Source organism: Corylus avellana, chromosome ca1 (assembly GCF_901000735.1).
Source record: "Corylus avellana chromosome ca1, CavTom2PMs-1.0".
Taxonomy (NCBI): domain Eukaryota; kingdom Viridiplantae; phylum Streptophyta; class Magnoliopsida; order Fagales; family Betulaceae; genus Corylus; species Corylus avellana.
The window spans coordinates 44,087,107-44,097,843 of record NC_081541.1 but is presented as its reverse complement, the minus strand read 5'-3'; the positions used below and the strand labels follow the sequence as shown (position 1 = coordinate 44,097,843).

Sequence of the window (10,737 nt, the reverse complement as noted above, 5' to 3'; positions counted from 1 at the left end):
GTCAGAGGGATGCTGACAAGCTTCATCAAATTTGGAAACGCCAATCCCTTTTCTGCCATTCTCCCTTCTGCACTGTTTACTCTGTTTTTTACCAGCTGCATGCTATCATTGATTATGAGACTCAAAAAATATGTAAACCAGTTTCCAATGCACCACCACTTTTCAGCTCAGCAGCTCAGTTGCTCAGGCTTTAGGCGGCGCAGCAGCTCTCTATGCTCTGCCCTAATGGGGGATGGTTGATAAGTGATAGGAATCACACAAGGAGGTGAAAGTTGATGATATGGGTCAAAACTCAAAGTAAAAGTAACTGCCACACTCTATTATGACACTATATCTACTTTGTGAGGATTGTGGGCCTTGCATTTAGAGCTCTCCAGCCTTTTCCATTTGGTTTTTTATTTTTTATTTTTTATTTTTTGGGTCTTGAAATTTCACATTCACAGCAAAGGCCAAAGGGTCCATCAAAAGTATTAGATTTATATCAACACAAAGGTTTTGAGTTTTGAATCTGGTAAATTAAGGGAAGAAATTGTCTTCTATTTATAATAAACCACAAGCAATTCATAGGTTCTTACACGTTATAAGTACATTATTGAAACTCTAAACCTTAACAATTTTTCACTATATGTTACAAACTCTTTCACTTCAAGTGATTTATATCTCATGTGACTCATTATTATTATAACTTCTATGACCTTTGTGTAGCCGATGACTCTTCTTATCATCCAAGAATTATGTTTTAATAGAAAGTGTTGGTAGATAATATAGATGACTGAGGGCCAATCTACTTTTACAGGTCTGATGACACAACTAGAATTGCTCACCTAATTCAGCTTTGAAATTGCATTACTAGTTGCCAAATAATAGAACACTATAATCATGCAGAAAGCAAGCCTTAATGAAAGCCACCTTAGTGTAATTAAAGCCTCCAAAACACTTTTGAGCTCTATTTAGCAGCTATGGTAAATAATAATAACAATGTACTAATGGTAGCAATGACAGTAAGAATTCATTGCTACCATTAGTAGATTGAGGGGAAAGAATTCACTTTATGAGACAAACTAACCTTTCAACAAATCTCCACACTGGGCAGTGCCCAGTCCATTGACATAGGCCCATGTCAACCGGGGCCAATCTTGGGCCAGTATTGTTTGGCAATCCGCAATATAATTTTGATAAAAATAAGTAGGACGTAAATAAATAAAAGTTAATAGGGTGGGCCCATGGCCCATGGGTCAATCTGGTCTAGAATTCCAAATGAGACTTGAAACCCCCCAAAGAAGTTGGACCCGGAGCCGGAAAGGAGTCGGTTCTTGTATTTTGCCCTTCTTTTTAAAAGAATCGATTCCTCTCTAGCTCAAATGAACCGAAAAGAATCCAAATTCAAAAAATTGCAATTATATCACAAGAAAATTATTGTAAATCAATGTAATCCAATAGATTTTCATTTATACTAAGTTAGATCCTATTTGAAAGAAAACCTTGTCATTTTCCTCATGGGCCTTCATCAATGTTGGGACAAGATATAGCTAACAAATGCCCTCAAATTGCTCCACGTGGCTTTGATTATGTAGCACCTTTAAACAAAGAGCAATGTTATACACACACCCACTTCTATATTCTCATTCTCACTCTCTTCCGATCACCATTGAATTTGTAATGAATTATTATTAAATTATAATCAAATTATAATTTTAAAAGACATGAGAAGGTTTATGTGTGAAAGCATAAAAACGAGAATGTGTATAACATTTCTACTTGAACGAAAGAAATTTTGCATATAAAAAACAATCATTTTCCAAAAAAATACATGCACCAAACTCACTTGTGTGTCCATGAAAATATAAACCATCATTTTCCAATCTAAATTATCATCTTTCTTTAAAAGATTTGCTTGCATCGGTACTTACAAAAATTATACTTGTACAAACGTTTTATATTGAGTAATGTTACTCGTACATACCATTTATGTACTTCCCTTACGTGCTAACTAACACAGTAGTGCGACATAAAACTATCACGTCACTTAAAAAAAATGCACGAACTCTCTCTTGGTTGTTGTCACTTCCGACCACCATGCGGGGGAGTGCGACCACGAACTCTCTTGTCGAAGGTGATTGTGACAACCCCCAGAGCTTCTGTGGGGTGGTGATGATCGACCATGAGGTGGTTGGGCAAATTTTGTTAGTTGGTGCGGCAATGCTATATCACATTGGCACATTGACAGGTAACCTTACAACAAGCTACACGCTAGATCTGTCTCCATAGTTGAAGACGTTATAAGTGTGTGTTCGTATGACACTTTTCCTCAAAACGAACTTCTCCTACCATCATAAATACACAATCTAAAAAACCAACATAATTGGCATCATAATATCTAAATACATCGTGTGTCAAATTACAAATACGTTAGCACAAAATCACTAGTACCCTACAAGTACCTCAGTACTTTCTCTGTAGTTTTTTAGGAACTTAAACTAGCATCGCTCAAGTATCTCCCAAGTACACTCACAATATAAGTAATAGCATGCTATATATATAAACCATACCCACAACTAATACAAATGGGACTGTTTGCATTTTAATTCTCTCTATCATTTTGGGGCCATTGAGACTTAGAAGGCATCATCCTTCACAGTATAGTAGGAGATTTTTTTCTTTTTCTTTTTTTTTTTTAGGAAAAAGCCAAAAATTTTAAAAGACTATTGTAAATAAGTGTAACACATGCATGCGTGGGACTAATTGTACAAATTTTTCCGAAACTAAAATAAATGCATCATGGACCACATCAAATAAAGGCATCGTGGCATCATGGACCACAAATTTAACAATAATGTTATTATAAAAGACAACCAATCGCTGCCCTCGTCTGTTGGGACACATGAAGTTGACAATATAGGAATTTCCGCACCAAAAACATCCGGAGGTTACCACTTTCACTTCAACACATCCTTTTTTTTTTGTTGGGGGTGGGGGGGTGTGGTGGGGGGGGTCCAATTTTTTGTGACGAGGAAAACAAGCAGAAGATGAAGATGATGAACTCATTTTCAAATGTGCTATGTGTTGATGCACAGTTTTTCAGATGGGGTGTGGTGGGGGGGGTCCAATCTTTTGTGACGAGGAAAACAAGCAGAAGATGAAGATGATGAACTCATTTTCAAATGTGCTATGTGTTGATGCACAGTTTTTCAGATGATGACGTGGCCCGCCTGATGACCTTGATTTGTCCAACGCACACGAACAATTGGAACTGCACAACAAAGAATAAAGAAGAATCGAAGTGACCGGGGGTGAGCCGGCGTGAGCACTCCGATGCCTAAGTCAGAATGGGAAAGGATACTAGCAACAACTACAAAGCTCAGATTATGAGAGTTGTGATTACCTTTGCTTTGATAGCGTGACTTATATTTATAGGCAGGGAGAGAATTTGACTTCCCGTATACTCAGGAATCTTATCCCTTGATATCAGCTAAGCAAACATTTGAATAAAAGATCATGTTTGTTAGTTGTTCCACGATTTCAGTGGCTTGAGATCAGAGGATCAGCCTTGTAATCTTTTAGGCCATGCTAGATTAGAGCGTCCAAGTAAGACTCGATCGCTTTTGTGATCTTAGATATCAACTGTCATATCTTCATGGATATATGCAGGACCTAGATTGTAAAAGATATGATAACAATGATTACTTATTTATTAAAAGTAACATCTTTCAGGATATCGGAGTTATTCCTTTTACCGAGACTTACATGTCCTGAGTTAATCTCGGACTTTATGGTCTCGGCTAGAGGAGGTCTCGGATTCATGGTCTCGGATCGGATAAGCAGGTCTCGGATTTGGGCCTCCTCTGGCTGGGCCCGAGGATTGCTGAATAAATAGTAGACTAGTCCATGACCCAACACTATGCATCGGTCACTGTTTGATGTAATAGTGAAAATCATAATTGAAAGCTACACATGTATATCTGATGATGATTTTTACAGCCATTTTAAGAAGTAAGTAATATATACTTAGAAGTATGTATAACATTTCTCTTATAATAACTGAGGCAATTAAGTGAGATTGGAGCTAACAATCATTGACAAAGATCATCTCAATTTCAAATGAAATTGATAGTATTCATCTCCTGGTCAAGTAATACTGCATACCATATTTCCATTAAGATGAAATCTAGAAAGAACGAATTTTCCTTTACATAGGAAGAAGGAATGGAAAAATGGTACGTAACATTATTTTTCATAGTTAAGATTTAAAGTCTGCATATTTAGCAATGCACAAGATTTTATATTATTTAATTTTTTTTTTAAAGGCATACGCCAACATTGTCATATATATATAGTTAGGGTTTGAGCATTATTGGTTGATCATTCTAGGACACATTTTGATCATTCTACACAAAGTTTTTTAAAGTGTCCAGAAATTATATTTTCTCTCATTTGTAACCTAGGACCAAATTCCAAACATACCTTAACTAAATTAGAACACTCTTAACCCTACTCTCAAAGCACATTGTTACAAAGGTGATCCTGTTTTACCTCGACAATCTTATCGATAAACTTATTAAAAGTTAAACTCATCCTTTAATTTTCAGAAATATTATAACAAAAAACAGTCATATACTTGTCATTGTCACATATTTAGCTGCCCTAAAACCATTTTATATATTATATTTTGGTTCTTTTGTAACCTACTTCTTATTAACCATTGTTAGAGAAATATATATATATATATATATAAGCATTCTAAGAATAATATATTAAAGAGAAACTTGTCAGCATTTTAGACCACCAAAATATAACATTTATGACTTAAAAAAAAAAAGGGACAAAGTTTTCCTTCAAACTGGGTTGGAGGAATTTCCTTCAAACTTAATCTATAAAAGTGACATGTGTCCATTTTTTTAATAACATGTGAGATGCACACGAATTTTTAATAAAATTTATTTCAACTTTGTCCCTGCTATTAAAAAAACATGTACATCTGACATATTCATGGGACATATGTCACTTATAGGTTAGGTTGAAGGAAATTCTTCCAACCCAGTTTGAAGGAAAACTTTGTCCAAAGAAAAGTAGATTTTTTTTTTTTTTTTTTAACCAATTAGATATCTTTATGTAATGCTCCTAGATACTCTTATACATAATTTTAAGAAGTTATTTAGAATATTTACCTCTCATAAATATTTAGAAAAAATACATTTTTTTCTTATTTTTATTTTATTTTACATGTCCACACAAGGGAAGGGGGAGGGGGAATTCGAATTAGTGACCTCTACTTCATAAGACGTGATCCACAGTCGATTGAGCTACATCTTGAAGACACAAAAAAATAAAAATAAAAAGAACTTGAATTATAGAGCATATATATAACTTTCTAGGAATCGTACGTAGACCACATCTAAAACTCCAAACGTACAATAAATTGAAAGGACCACCAATAAAATGTTATATGAAGGACAAGCAATCGTTATCATTATTTATTCATACTATTTGATATGGGTACGTTTCCTAATTCACTCATGTTCACTACTTTTATTTTTTCATTTCTACTAAAAAAAAATATATTAAAGAATATAACAAACAATTTTCAATGCAAAATACTCACAAAAATCTACAACATCTTTATTTTTATGCCACATCAAAATACTTTTTTAATCGAAAAAAAAAACCGCCTTAAAAAGGTTATCAATTACACTCATAAAAGAGTAATGCTAGAAACTATGTCTATATCTCATAATTATTCTACGATGTTAACGTGATACTTACAACTAACTATTAGATGAAGCTTTGTTAAAAAAATATATATATAAATAAATATTGTGTGATAATTTTAAAATAAAATATGATATATAGCTTTACTTTTCATAAAAGCAAAATGGAACACATGCAAGTGACGTGTGTTGATATATAGAAGGACAATGTGCCATAAAAGCGAAAGAGACACAATGATATATATAATGCTGATAGTTTGGGGGACTTTTTTATATTTTTTTCAAATTTTTTTTTTAATTTTTTATAAAAGGGCATTGTAGTAACTTACCCATAACAAAACGACGTCGTTTTGTAGTTTCCGTTCAAACTGACGGTTTTGACTAACGAAGTGGCCAAAATGTAATAGTTTGGTAGTTTGGGAGACGACTTTATCACTTTTGGAACATTAGGGGCTAAATCGAAAACGGCTAGTAATTTGGAAGGCTTTTTTATATTTTTCCCTAATTTTTATCACTTTTACGATTACAAGTAAATTACAATTTAAAAATAATTTATTTTAAACCCAATAATAATTTTAAAATCAGGTTAAGGAGGGTGTTCCATTGCATTTGCTGGCGGCAAAATAGAATTTCCTCAACCCAAGAAGGGGTGCATATGTGTACTCTGAGAATGAAAACTCTTCCATCTGTACAGCTGCACCATAGAACTGATTCCACGTGTCATCTGCTTATCTTTCTCGTACAGTATGACCATACAATTATTGGACAAAGGACACAAGTGATTGTTTGAATTGCTAATAATTTGAACATTTTAATTATTTCATACAAATTGCTTAAAGATGACTATACCACTCAAAATTTATTTGAGTAAGTAAATTCTACATAGATTTTTTGCATCAATTGCATTCGAAAGATAAAAGAGGTTAAAAAACGAGAAAAAGAAAAAAAAATTATTAAAATAATTATACGTGAACGGATTTTATATTTGCTTTTAGAAACATTAATGGATTTTTTTTTTCGGACATTTTTATTAGCCATTTTTGGCTAAAAATGCAAAATAACTAAGCCATTAGAAATGTTCTTATCATCCTTGCCCTAAGGGTGGTTGGTGTTCTAATGTTCTTATCATCCTTGCTCTAAGGGTGGTTGGTGTTGGTGTTTGGGGTGGTGTCCGATCTTTGGTGCGTGAAGGCCAAAAGACGAAGATGAACTAATTTTCATGAGGCATGTGGGATTGGAGCTAACTATAAGTCCTTCCATAGGGTCAGAAGGTCATTCACTGTCTAATTAAGGTCGCTTTCATACGGGTAGATATTAAGCACAACTCGTACAACATGGGTTATGTCAATTACACAAGTTGCTTTGTAGGGAAATAAACTCAAAGCTGCTCAAATTCTAGTGGAGCCGAAAAAAAAATGAGTCAAAGTCGCGTGCGTTGATGAGTTGGGTAAGAATGGAGATGTGAAAAAATCAGGGTGGATAGGGTTTTGGATAGACCTAAAATGTTTTAATTTGGTTTTGTTGGCAAAACAAGGGTGGTGATTGCTTCATAATCATCACACATTGGTTGCTAGAATTTTTAAGGAAAAAATACCATCCCCAAAGGGTATTTTTGGAGGCAAATATTGGCAAATGGAGAATCGAGCGTATATGGAATTCCAGAATAACTCTTAAAAGCTAGTCTATTATGGAGAGTGGGCAATGGAGAATCAATTAAAATTTGGAAGGATAAATAGATTATGAGCCTCGCGTAATATGTGGCAAAGACACATGGGTAAAAGGATTAATTGATGAAGACACAAAGCGGTGGAAAATCAATTTGATTAAAGAAATATTCAATGTAGATGAAGCGATCGACAAAAATGAAAAGGGATACACTTTCCAAATTCTTTCTCCAAAAGTTGTTTTCCAAATGATGTGTTACCATCTAATGAGATTTATTATTTTGTCCATAGGATGGTGACACATCACTTAAAAACCAACTTTTGAAAAAAAAAAAAAAGTGTAGCATTTCTCGACAAGAATATGCAATTTGGCCGTAAGTCCTCATGGCAAAAAAGATCAGCTTTTTAAAAAAGAAACAGCTTAGGATCCCTTTGTCCCATCTGTGGTTTGTGTCATATAATTGAAGTTGCCCATCGTCTGTAGAAGATGGTCGAAATGTGATAGAAAAATACAGAAAATGTCCAGTGATGAAGATGATGTGTGGTGCCTATTTGAAAAGCTAGTGGAGAATTTGGATGAAGAAGAATTGGAACTGGTAGCAACATTGGCCTAAAAGGATTTGGTTCTGTAGTCTATGGAGCTGATCTCACATACCCCTCTCAATTGGTAAAAAGTGTCAAAGATTTAGTTGAAGAGTTCCATCAAGCAACACAAGTCTCTCGGAATAATTGGAGAAAAATAATAGACAAGATAGACATATATAGATGAAAGAAACCACTTGGTGGCATTAGATAAACTGAAAAATAAGATTGATGTGGGTGTTATAGCAAGAGGCTTTGAGGGGAATGCATTGGCAACTATGTGTATCACAATACCTTTTATTATTGATCTAGACGGTAGTAGCATGTTTTGGGGTTATCTCACATCGGTTGTGAAAGAAGCTGGTAGTCAATTTATAAGTGTGAAAGAAAACATTACCTCTTGAGCTAGCTTTTGGGGTTGAGATAGGTTCAAGACCACCTAACACTGATATCAAAACTCAAGTTTAACCAACAAATCTCGACCTAACAGTTTACGGGAGAAATGGGTTGGCTTCACTTCGACCCGGGGTCCGATGTGTAAGGGAGAGATTTTTGGGGTTATCCCAGTAGAATTTTGTAGATATTTCAAGATCCAACGAATAATTATAGAAAGAGATACTTTGAAAATTGTACTTGCTTTGCGATAACAATTGAGTCTTGTTGGAGTAGGTATGGCGAATTGATTGAAGATTGTAAAACTATATTGAGTAGTCTTTATAAGGCATGCAAGAAAGGAAGCTAATGAAGTATCACTAATCTGTAGAAAAAGTGTGAATGGAGGAGAGTTATGTTTTTAATTAAACAATCTTACTTGCTAAGCAAAATGTTTTGAGGAATGCTATATTTATTCTCACTTATTTACACAATTTTTTACACCCACAAGTGGCTTTTAAAACTACTATTGGATCAAAATCCAATAAAGATCCATCTCATATCCAATTGTGACTTTAAAGTCACCTATTGATGTAAAAAAATTGTGTAAAGAAGTGGGAGTAAATGTAATATTATTCAACCTTAATTAATATTCTTGGTAGAAAGATATATTCCGCCTCGCATTCTGATCAATCTAAAACTGGTACTTGAGTCTTTAAGGGTAGCTCAATCAGTAGTGGACCACCCCTCATGAAGCAGAGATCACTAGATCAAATTCCTCCTCTCCTTTTTTTTGTGTGAATTTGTTAAAAAAAAATAAAAATAAAAAACTGGTAGTTGAGGTTCTGTAGTACTTTTCTTGTCCCCCTAGCTAGGAAGGGTAGATGGATTGACGTGCTGACTCTTAAACTCCTCTAACACTGCTTAAATTCTCACTTCTCTCTCCCTCTCCTGCCTCTCTTCATCAGCAAGCTAGCAATATTGTCTCTCACTGTCCCTAGCAGCAAAAATATCACCTCTCTCTCTCTCTCAAATGGCACCAAAAAATATTGATGGATCAGCTAAGAAAGTAGCAATCAACAAAGGAGCATGGACTGCAGAGGAAGATCAAAAACTCTCTCAGTACACTGAAATCCATGGTGCAAAGAGGTGGAAAACAATTGCACTTGAAGCAGGTTCATTACCACTTATCTTAAGATTAAACCAATATATATATATATATATATATATATATATATATATATATATCACAAGGGAAAAAAATATATGTTTTTCTTACTGCAATTTATTTGATGATAGGTTCTCATGTTTTTTGCAGGTTTAAATCGATGTGGGAAGAGTTGCAGATTGAGATGGGTGAATTATCTAAGACCCAATATCAAAAGAGGCAACATTTCAGATGCAGAAGAGGATTTGATACTTAGGCTTCATAAGCTACTAGGGAACAGGTTAACATACATTTAACTCGACTGTTATACAATTGAGATGACTTGAAAATCAACTCTCAAATTTTTTCATTGTCACTTCATCCTAAAAAAAGGAAGTTTAATTGAATACATGTTTATTATGTAGGTGGTCTTTAATTGCTGGGAGACTTCCAGGTCGAACAGACAACGAGATAAAGAACTACTGGAATTGTCATTTGAGTAAGAAAATAAATCAAAATGCTGCAGTGGCTTCAGCAGCACAAGAGATCGACATTGTGCCTCAAAAAACCTGCAGTACAATCACTCATGCGGACGTGAAGGGTGCTAAAGGAAGTGGGAAACCTTGACATGAACACCTTCTTTGATTTCATCATTGATGGATCATATGGTTTAGAGTGGGTGAACAAATTTCTTCAACTCGACGACGAGGATCCTTGGCTCACTCATTATGAAAAGTGAGCATTAATGTTATATATGTTTAGAATATTTTAATGATAGATTTGTTCTTTCCCCATAGCATTAATAAACTAAGGATAAGAATCACATACCTCCATTAATCATGAGACGAACTTTCAATATTTGTCTCACAAATCTCTTGCAGATGCATAAACATATAGAAGAAAATTGTGTTTTGTGTGTAGAAAGAGACTATTACTCTCGACCATAATTTTTATATAATGACCTAATTGAGTTTAATGGGCCAACTTCACTTATAACTAAACAAAATTTAGCTCATCCCATTATGGGCCTACAACTAAACAAATGACTATACGAATAATAATTGTTCTTATCTCCTTATTCAAAAAAAAAAAGGGAAACTTCAGAAAGCTCCCCTGAACTTTCGGCCATTTTGACATATCCCCCCTGAATTCTCAAAACTCTCACTTAGGCCCTCTGAACTTTGGTTTTCTCTCACTTTGGATCCTTTTAACTTTTTATACCCATTTTACCCTCAACCAAAACTACGTCGTTTTGGACTCCAAAACT

General features: G+C 34.5%; 1 pseudogene; it reads left to right on the top strand.

The window, feature by feature from the left end:
• Nucleotides 1-9,279: 9,279 nt before the first annotated feature.
• LOC132166936 (transcription factor MYB4-like) lies at nt 9,280-10,255 on the top strand (annotated as a pseudogene).
• Nucleotides 10,256-10,737: the final 482 nt, after the last annotated feature.